Source organism: Bos taurus, chromosome 29 (assembly GCF_002263795.3).
Source record: "Bos taurus isolate L1 Dominette 01449 registration number 42190680 breed Hereford chromosome 29, ARS-UCD2.0, whole genome shotgun sequence".
Classification (NCBI taxonomy): domain Eukaryota; kingdom Metazoa; phylum Chordata; class Mammalia; order Artiodactyla; family Bovidae; genus Bos; species Bos taurus.
The window spans coordinates 23,877,576-23,904,794 of NC_037356.1; the positions used below are offsets into that span (position 1 = coordinate 23,877,576).

General features: G+C 39.0%; 1 protein-coding gene and 1 pseudogene across 2 annotated transcripts in view; both read right to left on the reverse strand.

Annotated features, from left to right (window-relative positions):
• Positions 1-27,219, reverse strand: part of NELL1 (neural EGFL like 1) — a 1,045,899-nt gene that overhangs the window by 621,784 nt on the left and 396,896 nt on the right. The gene's annotated exons all lie outside the window — the stretch shown is intronic.
• On the reverse strand, positions 18,189-20,231 carry LOC107131958 (uncharacterized protein C11orf98-like; annotated as a pseudogene).

A 27,219-nucleotide genomic window follows, 5' to 3' on the forward strand; every position in this document is an offset into this window, starting at 1 on the left:
ACACTCCTGCCACTTGAGCCATTCACACCATTACTTACACCCGAAATCTTATCATCATCAAAAACTCACTTCCTTCAACAATCTCATCACAAGCCTCTTCCAATAGCTCTTTACACTTTTTTATATTAAGTATTTTATACTTATATATATGCATTGCTTCACCGCTCACAATTATTCTACCTCATTGAAGGTGGCCAATCCTTTAATCTACTATTTACTTTCTCACTGATCACCAGCCTTTGGCCCTGCTTGGATTAGATTCCATGTCTTTCTTTTTAATCAAACCCTTAACCTCAACCTGCTTAGCCAACTGTTCCCCTATATTCTTTGTCTAGGCAAAACCCTAAACCTTTTTGAACTCAACTCTTCTCTTTTCTCTGCCTTCACACAATTAAAAGTTTCAAAAAATACAGATATAAACCGAAAACAAAAATACAAATTCACACAAACAGCTTAATGGAGTATCAAATGGACATTCCTACAGATTCCTTTTAACCATTCCCTCCCCAACTCTGAGAAGACTAGTTAAACCTCTCTTTAGCTCCTGATTCCCATCTCTGTATTCTCTCCAGCGGTCATCTGATGACCCCATTTCATACTCTACAGAGGAAACAAACTGCCTCATAAAGAAACACAGTCATCTTTATACCAACAAATCAACACACCAACCACAACAATCCTTTACTTATTAAGAATAAAGGAATGTCCATTGTCCTCATCAACTGGTAGATTGTCGTCTTATACTATAGATACCATAGTACTTGGCCCCTAAAGGATCCCCTCTCTCCAACATCACATCTCTCTCCTCATGGAGCTATTCCATCCATGTTGGTACCTGCTCTGATCTCTCTCACTTTAAAACATAAACATACAGATAAACAAAACCTGAACAACAAAAACAAACTTCAGCTGGTCCTCTGGTCAGTCCCTCTGCTGCAGGTCCATTTCTCTGTTACCCTTCAAAACTTCTCAAAAGAGTTCCCTCCACATGCTTTCTTCACAGTCTTACTTTTCATTCACTCCTCAACCTACTCCTATCTGGCCGTCTTCTGCCCCGACTATTCCCATGGAAACTGCTCTTTGTTAAAATCACCAACAAACAACCTCTTGCTGACTCAAACAGATATCTTTCTGATCTAATGTTTCTCAGCAGCATTTGCAGAATTAATTCCTATCCTAGGTTTCTATCTTCTCACTGAAAGCACCTTCTCTCTCACTGAGCACAATATATCAGTCCTCTCTGCTGGTTCCTCCATCTCCATTAAACTCGAAACTGTAAATCCTCAGGATTTGGTCTGAGCCCCTATCATTCTCCCTTGATGATCTCAACCATTTGTATGGTTTCCACTATCACCTCTATCCTGGTAATTCCCACATTTATATCTCCAGTGCAGACTCTCCTTTGAACTCAGCACTCCTGTATCCAACCTCCCACTACTCAACTCCTCTTGGATATTTCATATACTTAAAGACCCTCTTGACAGAAGTGAATGAAGAGAGTGAAAAAGTTGGCTTAAAACTCAACATTCAAAAAACTAAGATCATGGCATCTGGTCCCATCACTTCACGGAAAATAGATGGGGAAACAATGGAAACAGTGAGAGACTTTTCTCTTTGGGCTCCAATATCACTGCAGATGGTGAATACAGCCATGAAATTAAAAGATGCTTCCTCCTTGGAAGAAAAGCTATGACAAACATAGACAGCATAATAAAAATCAGAGACATTACTTTACCAACAAAGGTCCGTCTAGTCAAAGTTACCGTTTTTCCAGTAGTCATGTATGGATGTGAGAGTTGGACCATAAAGAAACTGAGCACTGAAGAATTGATGCTTTTGAACTGTGGTGTTGGATAAGACTCTTGAGAATCCCTTGGACAGCAAGGAGATCTAACCAGTCAATCCTAAAGGAGATCAGTCCTAAATATTCATTGGAAGGACTGATGCTGAAGCTGAAATTCCAAGACTTTGGCCACCTGATGCGAAGAACTGACTCATTGGAAAAGACCCTGATGCTGGGAAAGATTGAAGGCAGGAGGAGAAGGGGATGATAGAGGATGAAATGGTTGGATGGCATTACCAACTCGATGGACATGAGTTTGAGCAAGCTCCAGGAGTTGGTGATGGACAGGGAAGCCTGGCATGCTGCAGTCAAATGGGGTCACATAGAGATGAACATGACTGAGTGACTGAATTGATCTCAAATAGAACATGTCCCAAATGGAATTCTTGAATTTCCCTCTCACAAAGTGACATCACCATCCACACAATTATTAAATTCAGGAACTTTCTGGTTCTCCCTGACCCCTTCTCTTTCACTTCACTCTATTCAATCTATTCTTGAGTATTGTCCATTTAAATATATTTCAGTAATTCCATGTCAAGTCCATCCACTTTCCTCCATCTTCACTTCATCTTCTTCTTCATCTATTTACCATCCTTGCTCCCCTGAGAAGGCCTCTCTGGAGACCTGGTTTCCATGTGACCTTGTCCATCACATTCTTCATCAATCAGTCATTGGAGCATATGAAAATCTATATCACACATTCTGTCCTTGCTTAGTATCTTTAGTAATGAATGCTTACACTTAGAAAAAACTTAAAATTCCTTAATACAGCCCTCAGGCTCTTCAACTTGTGAACTCTGCCAGCCTCATAAACGTCATGGTGTGCCTCTTTCTCACTATTTCTCTAAGCAAAAACCACATTTGCTAGAACACACTATATTTTCCCAAACTTAAGGTCTCAATTTCTAGAATTTATTAAAACTTTTGGCCATTCCATTTTCTCATTTAATATCTCTTTAGTATCCAGAATATAACTTTCATTACTTCAGAATTAGACCCTGTCAACCTCTTAATTGGAGAAGGCAATGACACCCCACTACAGTACTCTTGTCTGGGAAATCCCATGGATGGAGGAGCCTGGTGGGCTATAGTCCATGGGGTCGCTAAGAGTCGGACATGACTGAGCGACTTCACTTTCACTTTTCACTTTCATGCATTGGAGAAGGAAATGGCAACCCACTACAGTGCACTTGCCTGGAGAATCCCAGGGACGGGGGAGCCTGGTGGGCTGCCGTCTATGGGGTCGCACAGAGTCAGACATGACTGAAGCGGCTTAGCAGCAGCAGCAGCAGCAACCTCTTAATTGCTGTATTGCTTGCAATGAGTATAGGTGCTTGGCCATTGTAGATTCACGGTAAGTATTTTTGAAGTTACTGAATGAACAGAAGTACTCTCCTTGCCCACATGCCCCTTTTACCCCAAATACAGCTACCATATTTTCTTTCACTCATCTTTACCTACTCTGAAAAGATAATTTTGTCATAGCCGTTTCCTATTTTCATCTTTGGGCATTGTTAGTAGCACCATAAGCAATTCTCAGTGTGCTTGTAACAATTCCAAATGCTACTTCAATGCACTGCTCCATAATTACTAATTATTCTGGGTCCTTGATTTACCAAAAGATTTATGTACCAAAAATGGAAAAGTAGGCATTACAATGAAATAAAACCTCACAAAGCATGATCTGTGTATTCAGCTATGGCAACAGAGAAAAAAACAAATGTAGTAAAATTCAGTTTCCAGTGGTGCTAAGAACACAAGGCTGGGGATTTGTGTCAGCAACAATTCCCTGACCACCCATTCACCTCTCGTCAGATGTTCTCAAGCATTATCACCTGCAAGTCCCCAGGCCAACCTGGGAAAGGACTGGCTCTCACCAGGAAGAGAGGGAAAGACAGGCAGCTACAGTGAGGAAACTGCTGTCCCCAGAGTGGGTTTCCATTTCAGGCCCCTGGTGCTGAGACTGCTGAGTCCTCTGTGTTCAGGCTAAGCCTTGCGAGTACAGACCATTGGGAAGAGCAACATTGTTGAGTCTCTTAATGAATACTGCACCACAGTATTTCAAGGCTCAATAATATCTGTGAATATTTACAGCCCCTTTTTATTTCCTCCCAGAAACTGTCTTCCCTGTGGATTCAGAAGCAGTATGACCCAGTGCCCTGAAAAAGGGTCCATGGATATTAGAACAACACGGATGCCTTCGGGGATCCATGAGTCCTATGTAATACAATTTATTTCAACAATAACCTTAACCCTTTTATTTAAGTATTGTTTAGTCGCTAAGTCATGCTTGATTCTTTGTGACCCCATGGACTACATGTAGCCTGTGCCAGGCTCCTCTGTTCATGGGATTCTCCAGGCAAAATACTGGAATGGGTTGCCATTTTCTTCTCCATTCAGTTCAGTTCAGTTCAGTTCAGTCGCTCAGTCGTGTCCGACTCTTTGCGACCCCATGAATCGCAGCACGCCAGGCCTCCCTGTCCATCACCATCTCCCGGAGTTCACTCAAACTCATGTCCATCAAGTCGGTGATGCCATCCAGCCATCTCATCCTCTGTCGTCCCCTTTTCCTCCTGCCCCCAATTCTCCATTATCTAAGTATATTTTGGATTATTATGATGATCTCTTTATAATAGTGCAGCCATGCAATTTTTGTGCTCATCTTTGTTTTTTTTTTTAATGTATAAAGCATTGTGCTAAGATATTATACCTTAAGGACTATTAACAAAGGAGAAAGAGGTGGAATTGCCTGATAAAGGATACGTTCAAGGCCAAATGAAATTTACAGCACATTTTTCAAAAGATGACTTAACAATGTTTCAAATACAGAAAGTAGGGGCAAATGAGCAGTCACACCATTGGTGGTATACATGTGCCAGATCCAAAGAACTCATGCCTTAGAATCCACGCTGTATAACATGCTGCCACTACAGATTTATTTCCAGCAGACAACCCTGGTCATGCTGAATCAATGTAATTAAAATTTGAACTTTATTGGCCTGTGGTTTTGTTTACACTTAACCAGTAAATTGGTTTGCCTTTGTGGATGTATAACAGCTACAGTTATTCGGAATATACATCTGATTTTAAGTTTCTATCCATTTAAGAACTATTGAATAGACATTTAAATCAAGGTCAATGTTTGTTTGCTGCCCTTTAAAAATCTCATATAAAAAGCATTTTGTTTAGAATTAGATCTATCTAAACTCAAACCCCAGCTCTGGCAGCCACTAGCACTGCAGTCTTCTAAGTATTTTTTTTTCTTTTTAATTAATGTTTTTAATTGAAGAATAATTGCTTTACTGAATTTTGCTGTTTTCTGTCAAACCTCAACATGAATCAGCCATAGGTATACATATATCCCCTCCCTTTTGAACCTCCCTCCTGTCTCCCTCCCCATCCTACCCCTTTAGGTTGATATAGAAACCCTGTTTGAGTTCCTGGGTCATAGAGCAAATTCCCGTTGGCTATCTATTTTACATATGGTAATGTAAGTTTCCATGTTACTCTTTCCATACATCTCACCCTCTCCTCCCCTCTCCCCATGTCCATAAGTCTATTCTCTATGTCTGTTTCTGCACTGTTTCCCTGTAAATAAATTCTTCAGTACCATTTTTCTAGATTCCGTATATCTAAGTTAGAATATGATATTTCTCTTTCTCTTTCTGACTTCACTCTATATAATAGTTTCTAGGTTCATCTACCTCATTACAACTGACTCAAATGTGTTCCTTCTTATGGCTGAGTAACATTCCATTCTGCATACATACCACACTTTTTTAACCATTTATCTGTCGATGGACATCTAGGTGGCTTCCATATTCTAACTATTGTAAAGTGCTGCAATGAACAATGGGATACATGTGTCTTTTTCAATTTTGGTTTCCTCAGGGTATATGCATAGGAGTGGGACTGCTGGGTCATATGAGCAATGCTGAGCATCTTTTCATGTGTTGGTTAACCATCTGTATGTCTTCTTTGGAGAAATGTCTGTTTAGGTCTTTTTCCCACATTTGATTGGGTTGTTTGTTTTCCTGGCATTAAGTTGCATGAGCTGCTTGTACATTTTGGAAATTAATCCTTTGTCAGTTGTTTCATTTGCTATTATTTTCTCCCATCCTGAGGTCTGTCTTTTCAGCTTACTTATAGTTTCCTTTGCTGGGCAAAAGCTTTTAAGTTTAATTAGGTCCCACTTGTTTACTTTTTTATTTCTGTCACTCTAGGGGTTGGGTCATAGAGGATCGTGCTTTGATTTATGTCATCAAGCATTCTGCCTATGTTTTCTTCTAAGAGTTTTATAGTTTCTGGCCGTACATTTAGATCTTTAATCCATTGGGAGTTTATCTTTGTGTATGGTGTTAAGAAGTGTTCTAATTTCATTCTTTTGCATGTAGCTGTCCAGTTTTCCCAGCACCATTTATTGAAGAGGCCGTCTTTGTCCCATTGTATATTCTTGCCTCCTTTGTCAAAAATAAGGTACCCATAGGTGCAGGGGTTTATTTCTGGGCTTTCTTTTTCTATTGGTCTATATTTCTGTTTTTGTGCCATTACCATACTGTCTTGATGACCATAGCTCTGTAGTATAATCTGAAGTCAGAAAGGTTGATTCTTCCAGTTCCATTCTTCTTTCTCAAGACTTCTTTGATTATTTGGGGTCTTTTGTGTTTCCTTATGAATTGTGAAATTTTTTGTTATAGTTCTGTGAAAAATGCCATTGGTAATTTGATAGGGATCACACTGAATCTGTAGATTGTGTTTGGTAGTATAGTCATTTTCACAGTATTGATTTTTCCTACCCAGGAACACGGAATATCTCTCCATCTGTTTATATCATCTTTGATTTCTTTCATAAGTGTCTTATAATTTTCTGTATATAGTTCTTTTGTCTCCATAGGTAAGTTTATTCCTAGATATTTAATTCTTTTTGTTGCAATGGTGAATGGGATTGATTCCTTAATTTCTCAGATTTTTCATTGTTAGTATACAAAAATGCAAGTGATTTCTGTGTACTGATTTTGTATTCTGCACTTTGCTAAATTCACTGATTAGCCTAGTAATTTTCTAATACTATCTTTAGGGTTTTCTAAGTATAATATCATGTCATTTGCAAACAGTGACAGCTTTACTTCTTTCTGATCTGGATTCCTTTTATTTCTTTTTCTTCTCTGATTGCTGTAGCTAGGACTTCTGCAACTATGCTGAATAATAGTGGTGAAAGTGGACACCCTTGTCTTGTTCCTGATCTTAGGGGGGATGCTTTCAGTTTTTCAACATTGAGAAAAATGTTTGCTGTAGGCTTATCATATATGGCTTTTACTATGTTGAGGTAGGTTCCTTCTATGCCCATTTTTTTTTTTTTTGAAAAGTTTTAATCATAAATGGATGCTGAATTTTGTCAAAGGCTTTTTCTGCATCTATTGAGATGATCATGTGGTTTTTATCTTTCAATTTGTTAATATGGTGTATCACATTGATTGATTTGTGTATATTGAAGAATCCTTGCATCCCTGGAATAAACTCAACTTGATCATGGTGTATGAGCTTTCTGATCTGCTACTGAATTCTGTTTACTAAAACTTTCTTGAGGATTTTTGCATCTATGTTCATCAGTGATATTGGCCTGTAGTTTTCTTTTTGTGTGTTGTCTTTGTCTGGTTTTGGTATCAGGGTGATGGTGGCCTCACAGAATTAGTTTGGACATGTTCCTTCCTCTGCAATTTTTTGAAATAGTTTTAGAAGGATAAGCAGTAGCTCTTCTATAAATGTTTGGCAGAATTCTCCTGTGAAGCCATCTGGTCCTGGGCTTTTTGTTTTTTGGTTTTTGATCACAGCTTCAATTTCAGTGCTTGCAACTGGGTTGTTCATAATTTCTATTTCTTCCTGATTCTGTCTTGGAAGATTGAACTATCTAATAATCTGTCCATTTTTTCCAGGTTATCCATTTTGTTGCCATATAGTTGTTCATAATAACCTCTTATAATCCTTTGTATTTCTGCATTTTCTGATGTAACCTCTCCTTTTTCATTTCTAATTTTGTTGATTTGATGCTTGTCTCTTGTTCTTGATGAGTCTGGCTAAGGTTTTGTCAATTTTATCTATCTTCTCAAAGAACCAGCTTTTAGTTGTATTAATCTTTACTGTTGTTTCTTTCTTTTTCATTTATTTCTGCTTAGATCTTTATGATTTCTTTCCTTTTACTAATTTTGTGGTTTTTTGTTCTTCTCTATCCAGTTGTTTTAGGTGTAAAGTTAGGTTGTCTATTTGACGTTTTTCTTGTTTCTTGGGGTAGGACTGTATTGCTATAATCTTCCCTCTTAGAACTGCTTTTGCTGCATTCCATAGGTTTTGAGTTGTCATGTTTTCACTGTCATTTCTTTCTAGAAATCTTTTGATTTCCCTTTTGATTTCTTCAGTAACCTGTTGGCTATTTAGAAACATGTTGTTTAATCTCCATATGTTTGTGTTTCTTCTAGTTTTTTTCTTGTAATTGATATCTAGTCTCATAGTGTTGTAGTCAGAGAAGACACTTGATATGATTCCAATTTTCTTAAATTTACTGAGTCTTGATTTGTGACCCAAGAGGTGGTCTATCCTGGAGAATGTTTCATGTTCACTTGAGAAGAAGGTGTATTCTTCTGCATTTGGATGGAATGCCCTGAAGATATCAATGAGATCCATCTCATCTAATGTATCATTTAAGACTTGTGTGTCCTTATTAATCTTCTGTTTTGATTATCTGTCCATTGGTATTACTGGGGTGTTAAAGCCTCCTACTATTTTTGTGTTACTGTCATTTTCTCCTTTTATGTCTGTTAGTGTTTTTCTTATGTATTGAGGTGCTCCTATGTTGGGTGCATAGATATTTACAATTGTTCTGTCTTCCTCTTGGATTGATCCCTTGATCATTATGCAGTGTCCTTCCTTATCTATTGTAATCTTTATTTTAAGGTCTGTTTTGTCTGATATGAGGATTGATATTCATTCCAGCTTTCTTTTGCTTCCCCTGTGCATAGAACATATTTTTCCATCCTCTCACTTTCAGTCTATATGTGTCTTGAGGTCTGAAGTGGGTTTCTTGTAGAGAGCATATATATGGGTTTTTTTGTTTTTTTTTTTTTTTTGTATCCATTCAGTTTGTGTCTTTTTGTTGGAGCATTTAATCCATTTACATATAAAATAATTATTAATATATATGTTCCTATTGCCATTTTCTTAATTGTTTGGGGTTGATTTTGTAGATCTTTTTTCTTCTCTTATATTTCTTAACTATATAAGTCCCTTTAACATTTGTTGTAAAGCTGGCTTGGTGGTACTGAATTCTCTTAACTTTTGCTTGTCTGAAAATCTTTTTACTTCTCCATCAATTTTGAATGAGATCCTTGCTGGGTTCAGTAATCTTGGTTGTAGATTTTTCCCTTTCAGTACTTTAAATATATCCTGCCATTCCCTTCTGACCTGCAGCATTTCTGCTGAAAGATCAGCTGTTAAGAATATGGGGTTTCCCCTGTATGTTATTTGTTGCTTCTCCCTTGCTGCTTTTAATATTCTTTCTTTATGTTTAGTCTTTGTTAGTTTGATTAGCATGTCTTGACATGTTTCTCCTTGGGTTTATCCTGTATGGGACTCTTTGGGCCTCTTGGACTTGATTGACTATTTCCTTTTCCAGGTTGGGGAAATTTTCAACTATAATCTTTTCAAAAAAAATTTTTAAACCCTTTTTTTTCTCTTCTTCTTCTGTGACACCTAAAATTTGAATGTTGGCACACTTGATATTGTCCCAGAGGTGTCTGGGACTGTCTTCAGTTCTTGTCATTCTTTTTCACTTTATTCTGCTCTCCAGAAGTTATTTCCATCATTTTATCTTCCAGCTCACTAATTCATTCTTCGGCTTCATATAGTCTGCTACTGATTCCTTCTAGAGTATTTTTAATTTCTTTTTAATTTCAGTAATTGTGTTGTTTGTATGTTTATTTTTTAATTCTTCTAGGTCTTTGTTAATTGATTCTTGCATTTTCTCCATTTTGTTTTCAAGGTTGTTGATCATCTTTACTATCATTATACTGAATTCTTTTTCAGGTAGTTTGCCTGTTTCCTCTTCATTTACTTGGACTGCTGTGTTTCTAGTTTATTCCTTCATTGGTGTAGTATTTTTATGCCTTTTCATTATTTTTATTTTTTTTAACTTATTGTGTTTGAGGTCTCCTTCTCCCAGGCTTCAAGGTTGAATTCTTTCTTCCTTTTGGTTTCTGCTCTCCTAAGTTTGGTCCAGTGGTTTGTGTAAGCTTCATGTAGGGTAAGATTTGTACTGAGTTTTTGTTTGTTTTTTTGTTTTTCCTCTGATGGGCAAGGCTGAGTGAGGTAGTAATCCCGTGCTGAAGATTGGGTTTGTATTTTTGTTTTGTTTGTTGTTTAGATGAGGCTTCCTGCATAGGGTGCTACTGGTGATTGGGTGATGCCTGGTCTTGTATTCAAGCGGTTTCCTTTGTGTGAGTTCTCGCTATTTGATACTCCCTAGGATTAGGCTAGGATCTTGCAGTTGGTGCTCCCACTCTTAAGGCTCAGGGCTTGATCTCTGAAGCCAGTATCCTGTTTTCTTACCCTAAATTTCCTAAGGGCTTATTATAGGGAATGACTGCAGTCTGATAGCTACTAAATGGCAGGTATTCCAAAAAGTTTACTTTTTCAAAATCCCCTGCTAGTGTTGAAGCATCTCCTGCAGAGGCGTAGGTTGGCAGCAGCCTTCGGTGGGGACACGGGCACGGGAAGCAGCAGTGCTGGGAAATACATCTTGGATGTCACATAGAGCCTGCAGCCTCCAGGACTCGCACTGCAGTCCTAACAGAGCAATTTGCACATTCCCTCTGAACCACAGTTTCTCCAGAGTGATTGTATGCTTTACGAAAAGTGAGGTGTGCCAATCACCCAGCCCATGCCTGCTGAGAAATAAAGCTTGGTTTCCCTTGACTAGTTGCTCTCTAAAGCCAGCCTAAAAGCTGAACTCAGTATATACTCAACATTCACATGTTAATGACATGATATTAGTGTTAATGTTAACTCTTTACATTTTTTTTCAGTAAAGTATAATTTATTTCCAGATTGAAAATAATTGTTTACATTTTTATACCATAGTTAAGTATGAACTCAGAGTAACAATGGAGGCAAGTAATTAGGCATTATTAGTCCTATCTCATTGAAGTAGAAAATGAGTTTTAAAGTAGCTGATATATCAGGAGTTGGGGTTTGAAATATACACACCACTATGCACAAAATACACAATCAACAAGGACCTACTATAAAGCACAAGGAACTTTACTTAATATCCTACAATAACTTATAAAGGAAAAGAACCTGGAAAAGAATATATATGTATATATGTATAACTAAATCACTTTGATGTCTACATAAAACACAACATTGTAAATAAATTATACCTCAATAAATAAAAATAAAAACCCACAAAGCTAAGAGACTTACTGAGACCCACGCAGTGATACATCAATAATATAGTTTTCAGTCAGCTAGTTTAAGCCTTTTTACTCAAATGCCACCATTCTCTTCATTAGACTATGTCCAAATTATGATCAAAAGAGTCCTCTAAATTCTTTCAATGTAATATCACACTGTGGTTTGTTGATAGGTATGTAAAGGGGCCCAGCTATTTCATAAATAATGAACAACAAACAAAGTTGAAACGAGAAAGCTGGGCAGCCATGGCAGGGAACACTGGCTTTAAAGCAAGAACATTGATTACTGACCTCGACAATTCCATTTTCCTCTCTCCTTTCATCATTTTGCTCACAATTGCATCCTTTTGGATTTTAAAGTCTATTATGAATTCATACTGCAAAGAGGTTGTATAATGGCTTAGAAATTATATTAGGTCAGAGAAAAATTATTTTTTCTAATGACCCAAGATAATATGAGGGATAAGTGTGTTAAGCTTTCACCATGAAAACACAGGTACAGCTGAATTTCCACTGAAACTGGGGAACTGCTCACTCTTGTCTTTTTACCCAAGACGGACTATGAGGACAAAAGACCAAGACTGGCAAACACTATTGTCAGAGAAATTCCAGGGTCCAAGCAGACATAAAAGCTCCCTGTTAGGTGTACACCAGATCCTTCTCAATGCTCATATCAAAAGGGGGTCAAGCCAGCACGAGTAACAGATGCATGGCTCCAAGAGCACAAAGGTAAGTGAAGCAGGGACAGAAGGGCAGGGCAAAGATTAGAGGACTACAGAGCTTTGATACACAAGGCCACATTTGCACACACACACTTTATTCATATAATTCAGTTCCTTCAAAAGGAATACAAAGATGAATCAGAAGATGTTTTTCAACTCATACAAATAAGAAGGAAAAAATCAAAACAACCTAATAGTCCACAAATAGTGGACTGTTTTCATTACTTCTGTCCTCATGATAGGATATCGGGCAACCATTCCCTTGATGTTTACAAAGAATTCTAAGAACATAGAGAAATGCCTTTGATGTGATACCTAGTGTTTTTGAAAAGGTGTAAATATTTGCACAGTGATGTCAACTGTGTTTTTTTTTTTTTTAAAAAGGGGGTAAACAGAAAAAAAGCTGGAAGGAAATACATGAAAATATGTGTTATAATTTTAGGTTGGTGGGATTAGAAGGAAATTCTTTCTGATGCATATTTTATCTGTATTTTCCATTATATTTGAAGTAATCATGTTACTACCTTTCACAACTTTTACAGAACTACTAACATTTGTGGCATCCACTGAAACAGAGCTGAGCCCCTCTCTGATGCAGACTTTGTATCATCTGGAGCCAAAGAAAGGTGTATGCCAATGGAATTAGGTCAGTGAACTCTGTAGGTTCAGAGGTGATCCCAGACTACCTTAGAGAATTCCTACCCTCCAATTTCATGCCTTTTAGAGGATTTTCCTCTGTTATCCCCTGCATGGGGACTCAATAAAGCCAAACATGCTATATTATTGCATCTTTTTGTTTTATACAATAAAAACTGACCCAGTTAGCAATGATGATGTTGGAGATTTTTAAGAGATCTTGGTACAGATCTTCCCCAGAATGCTGGATTTTCCCCTATCTAGAAAATCATCCAGCAGTGGTAATTGTTTCTTTACGGGTTTTTAAAATAAAACTAAGGCAGAGTGGGCTTCCCTTGTGGTGCTAGTGTTAAAGAACCCACCCGCCACTGCAAGAGATATGAGAGACCCGGGTTAAATCGCTGGTAAGGGAAGATCCACTGGAGGAGGGCATGACAACATACTCCTTTATTCTTGCTGGAGAATCCCATGGACAGAGGAGCCTGGTGGACTACAGTCCATAGGGTCACAAAGAGTTAGACATGACTGAAATGACAACTTAGCATGCATGCAAAGGCAGAGTAAATATGTGCTTTAAAAAACAAACAAACCTGAGGTTTCCAGAGCATGCACCCTTCCCTGTAAACTTAAGGCCTTCCATTCACCTCTGATGTCATCCTTTTCCCATCAGTTCTCACCCTACTCCTCCTCACCTCCTTGATCCTTTAACCCTTTCTCATCCTCTGTGTTACTCAAAATGGTTGTTTTGAACAAGTCTTTTTACAGTCCACAAGAAGTTTATTCCAGAGTGTGATTTCTTCACAGATAAAATTTTGCTGCAAAAACCATAATGCAAACAGAGAAGCGAACAAAAAAGTCATCTAAAATGAGCAGCATACTTAGTGATTTCATTGATTTACATGCGGAAGTAAACTCCTTTCCCTGTCATAGACCAGGGAAAAACATCTGCAGAACAGTATTAGTTCACACACCACACTTTGAGTTACATTGCTCTACCCCTTCCCACTGGCCTGCAAATTTCATTTCAGTAACAAATTCATGGGATAAAGTGAAACAGGCTAACAGATCAAGGAGAGTTAGGGAGGGACTAGAGTTTTCAGGGGACAATTGTGTTAGAAAGTGACATATGAGTTGGTAAGAAGCAACCAGACAAGCAAAGATCTGGAAAAAGAATTTCCAGGTAGAAAAAACAGTTGGTACAAATATCCTCAGGTGGAATATGAAAGTTAAATAAAAATATACATGCACCCCAATGTTCACTGCAGCACTATTTACAATAGCCAAGACATGGAAGCAACCTAAATGTCCATCAACAGAGGAATAGATAAAGAAATGCAGTATATATACAGGGTGGAATATTACTCAGCCATAAAAAAGAACAAAATAATGCCATTTGCACAGACATGGATGGACCTAGCAGTTATCTTACTTAGAAATAAAACAGATAGAGGAACACAAATATTATAGGATATCACTCACATGAAGACTACAGTTAAAAAAAATTATATAAATGAGCTTACTTACAAAATAGACATAGATTTTAAAAACAAACAAACTTACCAAAGTGGAGGCATGCAGGTAGGATGATAAATTAGGAAACTGGGATTAATATATATACACTACTATATAAAACATAGACGATCAACAAGGACTTTGTTGTTGTTGTTCAGTTGCTAAGTCATGTCCAGCTCTTTGCAACCCCACAGACTGCAGCATGCCAGGCTTCCCTGTCCCTCACTATCTCCTGAAGTTTGCTCAAACTCACGTCCATTGAGTCAGTGATGCCATCCAACCATCTCATCCTCTGTCTTCCCCTTCTCCTCCTGCCCTCAGTCTTTCCCAGCATCAGGGTCTTTTCCAATGAGTCAGCTCTTCACATCAGGTGGCCAAAGTCTTGGAACTTCAGTTTCACTACCAGTCCTAATGAATATTCAGGATTAATTTCCTTTAGGATTGACTGGTTTGATCTCCTTGCAGTCCAAGTGACTCTCTAGAGTCTTCTCCAGCAGCACAGTTTGAAAGCAACAATTCTTCGGCACTCAGTTTTCTTTATGGTCCAACTCTCACATCCATACGTGACCACAGGAAAAACCATAGCTTTCACTAGACAGATCTTTGTGGGCAAAGTAATGTCTCTGCTTTTGAATATTCTCTCTAGGTTGGTCACAACTTTCCTTCAAAGGAGTAAGCGTCTTTTAATTTTATGGCTGCAATCACCATCTGCAGTGATTTTGGAGCCCCAAAAAATAAAGTATGACACTGTTTCCACTGTTTCCCTATCTATTTCCCATGAAGTGATGGGACTTGATGCCATGATCTTCGTTTTCTGAATGTTGAGCTTTAAGCACACTTTTTCACTCTCCTCTTTCACCTTCATCAAGAGGCTTTTTAGTTCCTCTTCACTTTCTGCCATAAGGGTGGTGTCATCTGCATATCTGAGGTGATTGATATTTCTCCTGGCAATCTTGATTCCAGCTTGTGCTTCCTCCAGCCCAGCGTTTCTCATGATGTACTCTGCATAGAAGTTAAATAAGCAGGGTGACAATATACAGCCTTGACGTACTCCTTTTCCTATTTGGAACCAGTCTGTTGTTCCATGTCCAGTTCTAACTTTGCTTCCTGACCTGCATATAGGTTTCTCAAGAGGCAGGTCAGGTGGTCTGGTATTCCTATCTCTTTCAGAATAGTTTAAGCCAATAAGTTTATTTTTTTAATATAAATTTATTTATTTTAATTGGAGGTTAATTACTTTACAATATTGTATTGGTTTTGCCATACATCAACATGAATCTGCCATGGGTATACACGTGTTCCCTATCCTGAACCCCCTTCCCTCCTCCCTCCCCGTACCATCCCTCTGGGTCATCCCAGTGCACCAGCCCCAAGCATCCAGTATCATGCATCGAACCTGGACTGGCGATTCATTTCATATATGGTATTATACCTGGTTCAATGCCCTTCTCCCAAATCATCCCACCCTCACCCTCTCCCACAGAGTCCAAAAGACTGTTCTATACATTTGTGTCTTTTTTGCTGTCTCGCATACAGGGTTGTCATCACCATCTTTCTAAATTCCATATATATGCGTTAGTATACTGTATATTGTCACCCTGTTTATTTAACTTATATGCAGAGTACATCATGAGAAATGCTGGACTGGAAGAAACACAAGCTGGAATCAAGACTGCCGGAAGAAATATCAATCACCTCAGATATGCAGATGACACCACCCTTATGGCAGAAAGTGAAGAGGAACTAAAAAGCCTCTTGATGAAGGTGAAAGAGGAGAGTGAAAAAGTGGGCTTAAAGCTCAACATTCAGGAAATGAAGATCATGGCATCCAGTCCCATCACTTCATGGGAAATAGATGGGGAAACAGTGGAAACAGTGTCAGACTTTATTTTTCGGGGCTCCAAAATCACTACAGATGGTGACTACAGCCATGAAATTAAAAGACGCTTACTCCTTGGAAGGAAAGTTATGACCAACCTAGATAGCATATTCAAAAGCAGAGACGTTACTTTGCCAACAAAGGTTCATCTAGTCAAGGGTATGGTTTTTCCTGTGGTCATGTATGGATGTGAGAGTTGGACTGTGAAGAAGGCTGAGCACTGAAGAATTGATGCTTTTGAACTGTGGTGTTGGAGAAGACTCTTGAGAGTCCCTTGGACTGCAAGGAGATCCAACCAGTCCATTCTAAAGGAGATCAGCCTTGGGATTTCTTTGGAAGGAATGATGCTAAAGCTGAAACTCCAGTACTTTGGCTACCTCGTGCGAAGAGTTGACTTATTGGAAAAGACTCTGATGCTGGGAGGGATTGGGGGCAAGAGGAGAAGGGGGCGACAGAGGATGAGATGGCTGGATGGCATCACTGACTCAATGGACATGAGTCTGAGTGAACTCCGGGAGTTGGTGATGGACAGGGAGGCCTGGTGTGCTGCGATTCATGGGGTGGCAAAGAGTTGGACATGACTGAGCAACTGATCTGATCTGATCTGATCTGATACTGTATTGGTGTTTTTCTTTCTGGCTTACTTCACTCTGTATAATAGGCTCCAGTTTCATCCACCTCATTACCTGTGGCGGATTCATTTTGATATTTGGAAAAACTAATACAATTATGTAAAGTTTAAAAATAAAATAAAATTTTAAAAAAAGGAAAAAATAAAAATAAAAAGAACTGATTCAAATGTATTCTTTTTAATGGCTGAGTAATACTCCATTGTGTATATATACCACAGATTTCTTATCCATTCATCTGCTGATGGGCATCTAGGCTACTTCCATGTCCTGGCTATTATAAATAGTGCTGTGATGAACATTAGGGTACACATGTCTCTTTCAATTCTGGTTTCTTTGGTGTGTATGCCCAGCAGTGGGATTGCTGGGTCATAAGGCAGTTCTATTTCCAGCTTTTTAAGGAATCTCCACACTGTTCTCCATAGTGGCTGTACTAGTTTGCATTCCCACCAACAGTGTAAGAGGGTTCCCTTTTCTCCACACCCTCTCCACAATTTATTGCTTGTAGACTTTTGGATCACAGCCATTCTGACTGGCGTGAAATGGTACCTCACTGTGGTTTTGATTTGCATTTCTCTGATAATGAGTGATGTTGAACATCTTTTCATACGTTTGTTAGCCATCTATATGTCTTCTTTGGAGAAATGTCTGTTTAGTTCTTTGGCCCATTTTTTGATTGGTTCCTTTATTTTTCTGGAATTGAGCTGCAGGAGTTGCCTGTATATTTTTGAGATTAATTCTTTGTCAGTTGCTTCATTTGCTATTATTTTTTCCCATTCTGAAGGCTGTCTTTTTACCTTGCTTATAGTTTCCTTTGTTGTGCAGAAGCTTTTAATTTTAATTAGGTCCCATTTGTTTATTTTTGCTTTTATTTCCAATATTCTGGGAGGTGGGTCATAGAGGATCCTGCTGTGATTTATGTCACAGAGTGTTTTGCCTATGTTCTCCTCTAGCAGTTTTATAGTTTCTGATCTTACATTTAGATCTTTAATCCATTTTGTATGTATTTTTGTGTATGGTGTTAGAAAATGTTCTAGTTTCATTCTTTTACAAGTGGTTGACCAGTTTTCCCAGCACCACTTGTTAAAGAGATTGTCTTTAATCCATTGTATATTCTTGCTTCCTTTGTCAAAGATAATAATAATAATAAGCTTAAAATAATTAACTGTATAGTACTCTATCTGTACCTAATATAGACATATATAGGTACACAATTTTAACACATTCTTACTGCTATAAAGGATGTGTGCTTAGTCAGTCATGTCCAACTCTTTGTGATCCCATGGACTGTAGCCCACCAGGCTCCTCTTTCCATGGGGATTCTCCAGGCAAGAATATTGGAGTGTGTTACCATTTCCTCCTCCAAAAGGCCATTAGGGAAGAGGAATATGGGGAGAATGAAAAGGAGTAAGGCTTTCTCCAAAATCATCTGAAATAAGCATTGAGTCCTCTTGGCTCCAGCTTGAAAATCTTCTGGTGGAAGGGGTATGAGACACAGATTTAGCTCTTACCTTCAAGGCCCTCCATGTCTACATCCTTCTGTCTTCTTTTTTGATTTGGGCTGTGGTTCACTAGTCCTGGTTGGCTTAGGAGGGGCTTCTGCTTCCATGCCTGCTTTCTCTTTCTGGGCAAGTCAGATCTGTGGCAGGAGTTTTCTGCATTTCTTCCCAGAGTAATGTTGGCACATGCACTGGACGCCCACTACTTGAGGTAGTGCCGTGTAATCAGTCCTTTGTCTATCACACCTCTGACCACCCGATGTTTCAGTTGCCACTCCCAGTTCAACACTTGACATTGCTTGAACAGCTTCTTCAGCTCTGTTCACGGCCAGCTGATCTTTCCACCTGCAGCACCCAAAGATGCAGTATGGTTGTGTAGTGTAGGATGTGCTGCTGCTGCTGCTGTCACTTCAGTCATGTCCGACTCTGTGGGACCCCATAGACAGCAGTCCACCAGGCTCCCCCATCCCTGGGATTCTCCAGGCAAGAACACTGGAGTGGGTTGCCATTTCCTTCTCCAATGCATGAAGGTGAAAAGAGAAAGTGAAGTCGCTCAGTCGTGTCCAACTCTTAGCTACCCCATGGACTGCAGCCTACCAGGCTCCTCTGCCCATGGGATTTTCCAGGCAAGAGTACTGGAGTGGATTGCCATTACCTTCTCCAAGTGTAGGATGTGGAGTACTACAAATGATAAAATACACCATAGTCTTTATTACAAACTCTATATAGCCAGTTGAGTTTCACAGAATACTTTTGTTGATTTTCTCTGAATTCCTGAATCCATACCCAACCTGTTATTGCAACTGATGAAGAAGTCAAGTTGTAAAAAATGTTGGTTCATATTCTTATTTAATGAGTAAGATAAAACAGCAAAGACGTATTTCAAAACTTCATTCATTTTATGCTGAGAGATGTTCTTCCTTATTTGGAAAATAATTTTTAAATCCAAGAAGACTATTTCCTCTATTTTTTGCACTATTCACAAGGTAACTACTACATAAATGAAAAGCTATTGCATTTGCTCTATTATTAACACTTCCTTCATCACCGTGTTTAGTCTAGCTCAGGAATCAATAAACATATTCTGTGAACAGTCAGATATTTTAGGATTTGAATGCCGTATATATCTGTATCAGATATTCTCCTCTGTGTGTGTGGTGTGTTTTTGTTTGTTTGTTTGTTTGTTTAGTTTGTTTGTTGTTATAACCTCATAAAAATGTAAAAAGCATGCCTAGCTCTGTAGCCATGTAAAACCAGCCCTGGGCTGGTTTTGTTTCATGGTTTTGTTCTATGGTTTGTCAAATCCTGATCTAGACAATCAATAAAACAATAAATCAAATACACTTTGATTTATATCATTTGCCAATTTCTGTGCTGTAACTACTTACAGTATGGCCAATTTCAAGTTACTGACATGACGGCAGTACATGTGGAGTCAGGAAGAAATGTACAGTAGAATATCACTTGTCTTAGCCTGCTCAAACTGTTGTAACAAAATGCCACAGACTGGGTGATGTGAACAATAGAAACTTATTTTTTCACATTTTCAGAATCTGAGAAGTCAAAGACCAAGGTGCCAGCTGACTTGGTTTTTGGTGAGAGTTTTCGTGGTTTGCAAGCAGCCCCCTTCTCTCCGTGACCTCATGGGGCAGAAAGAGAGAGTGCTAGGTCTCTGCTGTCTCTTCGTTTAAGGACACTAATCTTACCCTATCAGGACCCCACCCTGATGACCTCATTAAACCTTAATTATGTCCTTACCTATCTCCAAATGCAGCCACACTGGGGTGCAGGCTTCAGTGTATGAACTTGAGGACACATTTCAGTCCAAAGAACCATTACACAGCAATTCTATCACACAGATGGAAGATCATAGGCAACAATAGTAAAATGTAGAAAAATAATTAGGAAATGATGACTTTTCAGTATTCGTTACCTTTGTTTTAATATAGTTTACTTAATTGTACATTTGCATCATTTAACATGGGCTATGTTAAACTGGCTGTCGGGATGCCTGAGAAGTTGATGACATGTTCTCACAAGCCATTACGAGCAGATTCCAACCAGTCCCAGCACACCACTGGCAAAGCAAGTTAGTTCCAGAGCTGGTTCTAGAATCCGCATTTTTGTTTAATCCAGTGTTCTTTCTTTGCCCTTCAGCAAGTCGCCAAGACAACCTTGTCAGTACGTGTACTGCCTAAGTAAGAATGCTGAAGAGACAATATTTAAAATCATAATAGAAGTTATCTAAATGTAAAAATATAGATTCATATATTAACACATCCCTATCAAGATTAAAAAGAAATTTATGACAAGACAGTTTGCAGTAGGAAAACTGAAAAAAATGAACAAAAACAAAACTCTTGAAATAGAACAAAGGAAAAGACTACCTACAATGGAATGGCTGTTAAAAGGAGCACAGAATCTCACAACAGCAAGAAAAATCAGAATATGAAATGTTACATTTAAAGGTTTGAGAGATCACTGTCAACAGGAATTGCTAGCTAAAATACACTATTATATTCTCAAAAAAAAAAAAAAAAAGGAAATGCAATCAAACTATTGTGCCAAATAGGTGTTTTTTGTTTTTTTTTTAATTTCCTCAAGCTTTAAAAGGTATGGAGACTAATAGATTTTAATCCCATATCCTATAAATCCATGACTTACTCATTATGCACAGAATTCCTGTACTAATTGACTCTTCGCTTTCTTGACTATCCAGAACATTCTTGACAATATTTTGATTAAGTATTAAAGAAGAATTATGGGACTTCCCTGGTGGTTCAGTGGTTAAAAATCCACCTGCCAATGCATGGGACACAAGTTCAATTCCTGATCCAGAAAGATAGATCCCATATGCCTCAGGGAAACTAAATCCACATGTGACAACTACTGAAGTCTGTGCCTCAAGCAGTGCTCCACAATAAGAGAAGCCACCTGAATGAAAAGCCCACATACGCAACTAGAGATTTGTTGTTGTTCACTCGCTAAGTCATGTCCAACTCTGTGACCCCATGAACTGCACCACGCCAGGCTTCCCCGTCTTTCTCTGTCTCCCTGAGTTTGCTCCAACACATGTCCATTGAGTCAGTGATGCCATCCAATCATCTCATCCTCTGTTGCCCCCTTCTTCTCTTGCCCTCAGTCTTTCCCAGCATCAGGATCTTTTTCAATGAATAGTGCCAGCTAATACAGAAAGCCCACACACAGCAATGATGACCCAGCACAACCAAAAATGAAGAAATAAATAAAGGTATTATAAACCAATATTTTCCCAAATACCTATGTATTCCAATCAATAAAGGACACATTATAAAACAATTGGGGGCTTCTCTTGTGGCTCAGATGCCAAAGAATCTACCTGCAATGCAGGAGGTTCCATCCCTGGGTTAGGAAGAGCCCCTGGAGAAGGGAATTGCAACCCATTCCAGTATTCTTACCTGGAGAATTACATGAACAGAGGAGCCTGATGGGCTATAGTCCATTGTATCACAAAGAATCAGACATGACTGAGTGACTAACACACACTATAAGACAATACACCCAAAAAACGTAGTTGTATATCAGAATTTGGGAGGGATGGATCCCAAGAATCTCTATTTTTAACAAATGCTGATGGTGCCTCCAATATAACTAGGCCAGTATCTGCTGTCAGACAACATTTGAGAACTCTTAGTATGAATGAAAAAAATTACTCTAAAAATCATGCAGTTCAGCAAGCTCAATATTTCCTATTCCTTTTCTGGGGGTCCTTTCCAATCTTATTTCTATCAAACTTTATACTAATATTTTGTTTCAGTCCTATGGACAATATGAACAAAATGTAATTTCACTAGTTTTCTCATAAAAGTTAGTAAGCCAAAACTGTAAGCATATGCTATTTCTCCAAACTGTTTCCAAACTTTCCTCTCTGTTTCCTTTGCAAATTCTTGAATTTTTTTAATCTCCTTTATCAAATTTGCTTTCAGGAAAGGATTAGATAAGTTTATTCACACTAACACAGAAACAGCAATATGGGGGCAACCTCAATTTCACTCTCTCAAATGCTAAATTCCATCTCATCAACAAATCCTATCAACATCATGATGTATCTATCCAAGAAGCCAACCACTTCTTGGACTTTTTCCACTAGAACTCTAATGAGGCCACCAGCCTCTTGTGCACAACTTTTATAATAGCATCATAATGGATTTTCTTGGTTTTGCCTTTGTCTGCCATCACTCTCTTCTCAATATACACCTCAGAATGACATTTGGAAGCTATAAATAAGCGTGTCATTCTTCTGCTGGAAACTCTTCAACGGCTTCCTGTCTTACTCAGAGTGAAATCCAAAGTCCTTACTTACAGTGGTCTACAAGGATCCCACACGATCCCCTCTACCACATGTTCCATCTATTACTACAGAACAACACCTTCTCTGACCAACCCATGTAAAACAGCACACACATGCTGTATCCCCCCATCATTTCTTCCTGCTCTACTACATTTCTTTTTCAGAGCACTTGTTATCTGACACATTACATGTATTACTGTCAGTCTCCCCCACAAGAAAATAAGCACCATGAGAGCAGCGATTTGTACTCCTTGATTTTGTTCCCTATAGTTTCCCAGTACCTGCCAGAGTGTCTGGTATGTGCTGCTGCTGCTGCTGCTGCTAAGTTGCTTCAGTTGTGCCTGACTCTGTGTGACCCTATAGACAGCAGCCCACCAAGCTTCTCTGTCCCTGGGATTCTCCAGGCAGAAATACTGGAGTGGGCTGCCATTTCCTTCTCCAATGCATGCATGCTAAGTCGCTTCAGGCGTGTCTGACTCTGTGTGACCCTGTGGACAGCAACCCACCAGGCTCCTCTGTCCACCAGATTCTCTAGGCAAGAATAGTAGAGTGGGCTGCCATTTCCTTCTCCCAGGTATGTGCAGTAGTCATTAAATAATTGTTGAATATAAATGATTGAACAAGAGGTAGTTTTTGTCACCTTTTAACAGGCATTTCTCTCCACCAACTGCCTGCTGGTTCTCCATCGACCCCAGATGGCCACCCTTCAGCACACTGGATTCCTCTCAGTCATGCTGGCTTCAGAATTTGTGGGGCCCAGTGCAAAATGAAAACACGGGGCCCCATGTCCAACATTACTACTAAGAATTTCAAGATGGCAAGAGCAGAGCATTAAATCAAAGGTGACGTCTTCCTAAAGGCAGGATGCTGTGTTTGCTAATCCAAGAAGCCAGCCTCCTTTCAGTTCCCTGTATCTACCACACTTGCCCTTCTCCTGGCCCTGCAGGCTGCCTGACCCACCTTCCCCTTCTCCCTAATGTAGAGGTCCCAGCCTGTCCCTCAGTGAGGTATTTTGAACTCCCTGTGTTAGATTAGACCCTCTTGCATTTCCATTGTGTATTACCTCTTTCATAACACCTTCACATTGTTGATATACCGTGTTGATTTTGGTCTTCTCTGCTGGCAGGTAATGTAGCTCCTGATGTATTATGTAACTGCATTCCTACCACAGGACCTAGAACCCAGTAGGTACCAATAATCCCTTGTTAAACTGACTAAAATGAGGAACAACTTGCTAGTTCTGGGATTTTAGATACTAGAAAGTGAGGTTTGCAAGGTATCTTGATCATCAGGGAACTCCCAGGCCATGTTAAAATTGGCTATGGTTGGAAGAGACTAGGACTCAAGCAGTCTATTGGGCACTTCTGCCTCAGGCCTAGGAAGGTGTGAACACAGGACAGAGTAAGTCATCAAAACTAATACAGCTTTGGGCAACCTTTGCAGTGACGCATGTAACAAGAAGACAAATAAGATGTTAAATTTAGGAAAATGAAAGCCTGAGAAGAAGACATATAAAAATCAACAGTATCCCCAAGTCATGTTGAACCTGGGACTGCCCTGGTGGCATCTTGATTAATACACAGGTGGGAGCCACAAGAGGCAGCCAGGCAGCAAGAGCTCCTTGGCAGTGATGGTGTCATGATTTAGTAAAGAGTGTCAAGGGGAAAGGCCCGCATAAAATTAACACAGGTGTCCCAACCAAAGCCCAATACATTGGGGTACCAAGCATGGTTTGAATTATAGACAAGAAACAAAGGTGAACTCCAGCCCCGGGAATTAGAGATACTCTTTGGCACTTAGAGAGTAACCATAACACTGAGAAAATAGGTGAAAACTAGGTATTCCATTTCAGAAACCTGACGCTAGAACATCAAGACCAATTCCAGATCCCAGCCACCAGCTGGTGCACACATGTTCAGACTACAGACTGAAGTCCTCAGGGTCCTCACCAATACAAACAAGCAGAAGGCAGAGCTAAAGCAAGTGGGCCTTCCAGGCTCCCACCCAGGTAAGTCCCAGAAAATTCATCTCATCAAGTAGATTCCAATCATTCTAAGTTTCCAACACCACAATGTAACAGACACTTACTTAAATATCTCAATACTCATTCCCAATTCCTTCCTTGTCTATCTTCTACTAAAGAGTTTGAAAAAGGTGAAACAATCACTTTTCCAATATCCTTTGCAGCCAGGGGTGGCTGTGTGATACAATACTTCCCAGTGAGACAGAAGAGCTCGACTCTGAAGGCTTCAGGGAAAGTCTTTTCTATCCCCATTAAAGGCACAGACCTAGTTGCCACTTTTGCCTTCTTTCTACTTTGAACAGGAATGTGATGTCTGGAGCATGGAAGTCATCTTGCAACCATGAGGCAAGCATGAGGATTAAAACAAAACATGCTAAGGATGCAAGGAAGGAAAATAAGAGAGCCTAGATCCCTGACAGCATCATAGAACCAGCATGCTGACATCCTGCTATGTGAGAAAGAAAATTTAAAACACCTTATTAAACAACAAAAAAGCCACCTATGTAGCTTACCAGTTTTCTCTTGTCCATGGAACTCTCCAGGCAAGAATACTTGAGTGGGTAGCCAGGCATTCCCTTCTCCAGGGTATCAGCCCAACCCAGGAATCAAATTTGGATCTCCTGCATTGCAGGCAGATTCTTTACCATGTGAACCACCAGGGAAGCCCCCAAACATTCACTTACACCATCAATTCTGCAGTTACAGAAATCAATATATGCAACATTAGAGTATGTCTAAAATAGCATACAATGGGTAAGAGTCAGGCACTGGAGTCTGAATTCAAACTGAGTCTCACTCCGTATTAGTATGTGATCTTGAGCAAGTTTCTCAACCCCTCAATCCCTCTCACTCCCTAGGGTTTTTTCCCTAGGTTTTCAATGGAAAATAGAAATTATAATGGAACATCCATTACAGAGTGGGTGAAGGGTTAAAAAGAAAAACTAATAAGCTTTTAGAACAGTACCTAGAATATGTTAAGTGTTCAGTGTATACTGGTAATTACTATGATAGTGCTGAGAGAATAAAATTAAGATTCATGAAAAAAGACATCACTGCCAGCCCTTCCCTGTTTTTATTAGCCAGAGAGTAGTCCTACATTCTTTCCAATACAAACTACCCATAGCCTTCTCTTTTTGTATTACATAATCATTTTTTCTGTGTTAGCATCTAATTCATATATGCATTTCAAAATGGAGAGCGATGGAACATACATTGACTACTTAACACCAAGAGACTCTTCAAACCAAGATCATCTTTCCCAAAACAATCAAAACAACAGTGTCTACAACCTACTGCCTTGATGACTCAACCTCATTATTATCTTCCAGATTTCTTGGACAGTTGAAATAAGATAATGTAACCTTCACAGCATGGATTCATGGCTCACAAATCGATAATCCTATGAGCCTTGATGCAGCTGGCAGAATAGGATGCTTGCAGCTTGCTCAAAATCAAGGTATGTTAAACCCTAACAATAAACAAGTTAACAGTATTCACTTGCCAATACAAAATATCATGTTTCATCTATTTTATTCATGAACTTAACAGTCCTTTAAAAAGACCTAGTTACTTTTCTATTCTGTTATTTAACTACCAACAAATATCACTCCCCACACCAAGTATGAAAGGCTTCCAGTGTCTGTCTTCCACTACAAAAAATTAGTCAGAGGAACTGGAGACACTTCCATTTTCAGCAGTAAGGAAGAGTAAATGTCCTGATAACTGCCTATTTCATAACAATGAATAATGTCAGATAAAATATAACAAACCCATTTCATCAAATAAATATCTGAGCTTGCAAGAATAGAACACAATTTGCAGGCAGCAAAAGGAAGAGGGAGCTAAAAATCATAGATATGAGAGATTGATGACCAAATAACCATCAGGTTTTACTGTTCAGGCAAGAAGAATTAAGATTTTCACAAGATTAGAAACAAAATCCTTAAATAAAGATTGCAATCTTAAAGGATCATACATGAATTGGGGAAAGCATGGGCTAAAAATTCATCTGCCCAGCAGAAAAGGAAGACAGATCAGGAATGCACCTCTCTTGTATGTATAAAAATATACTCTGAATTTGTTTAACCACAGGCCTATCCTGACAGTTACAGATCAAATCTATTCATCTTTGTAGCATAGGATAGATGTTATAGGCTAAACAGTAACACAAAGTGGCCTCAAATTAGTAGTTTCAAAGTGTACCTAGAAGAAGCAAAAAGTCCTGTGCTATCCAGCAAGGATACCACTAGCCATCTGTGACTAAATCAGATTTTTCTATTAAAATTTAAAGTTCAAGTTTTCAAATTAGCCACATTTCAAGTGCTCAACAGTCACATGTGACTAGTGGCTACCCTGCTGGACAGCAGACATAGAAAATATTTCCATCATTGCAGAAATTTATATTGAAAAGTGCTGGTCTAAACAAGCACACTCTTAAGCCAGGCTTCGTAAGATTCCCATAGCCAACTGGTACTGAAAATGAGTTCACAATCCACAATTACCAAGAAAAAAAAAAAAAAAAAAAGGAGCAGGGTGATGGGGGGGGGGGGTGCGGAGAGGAAAAAGAAAAAAAAACAAAAACAAGGAAACAAGGCACTGTGAGAGAAAGCAGCAAAATAACACTGGAATACGGCTAATAACAACTTTGGATAATAGAATTTTCCAATGTATATGACAAAA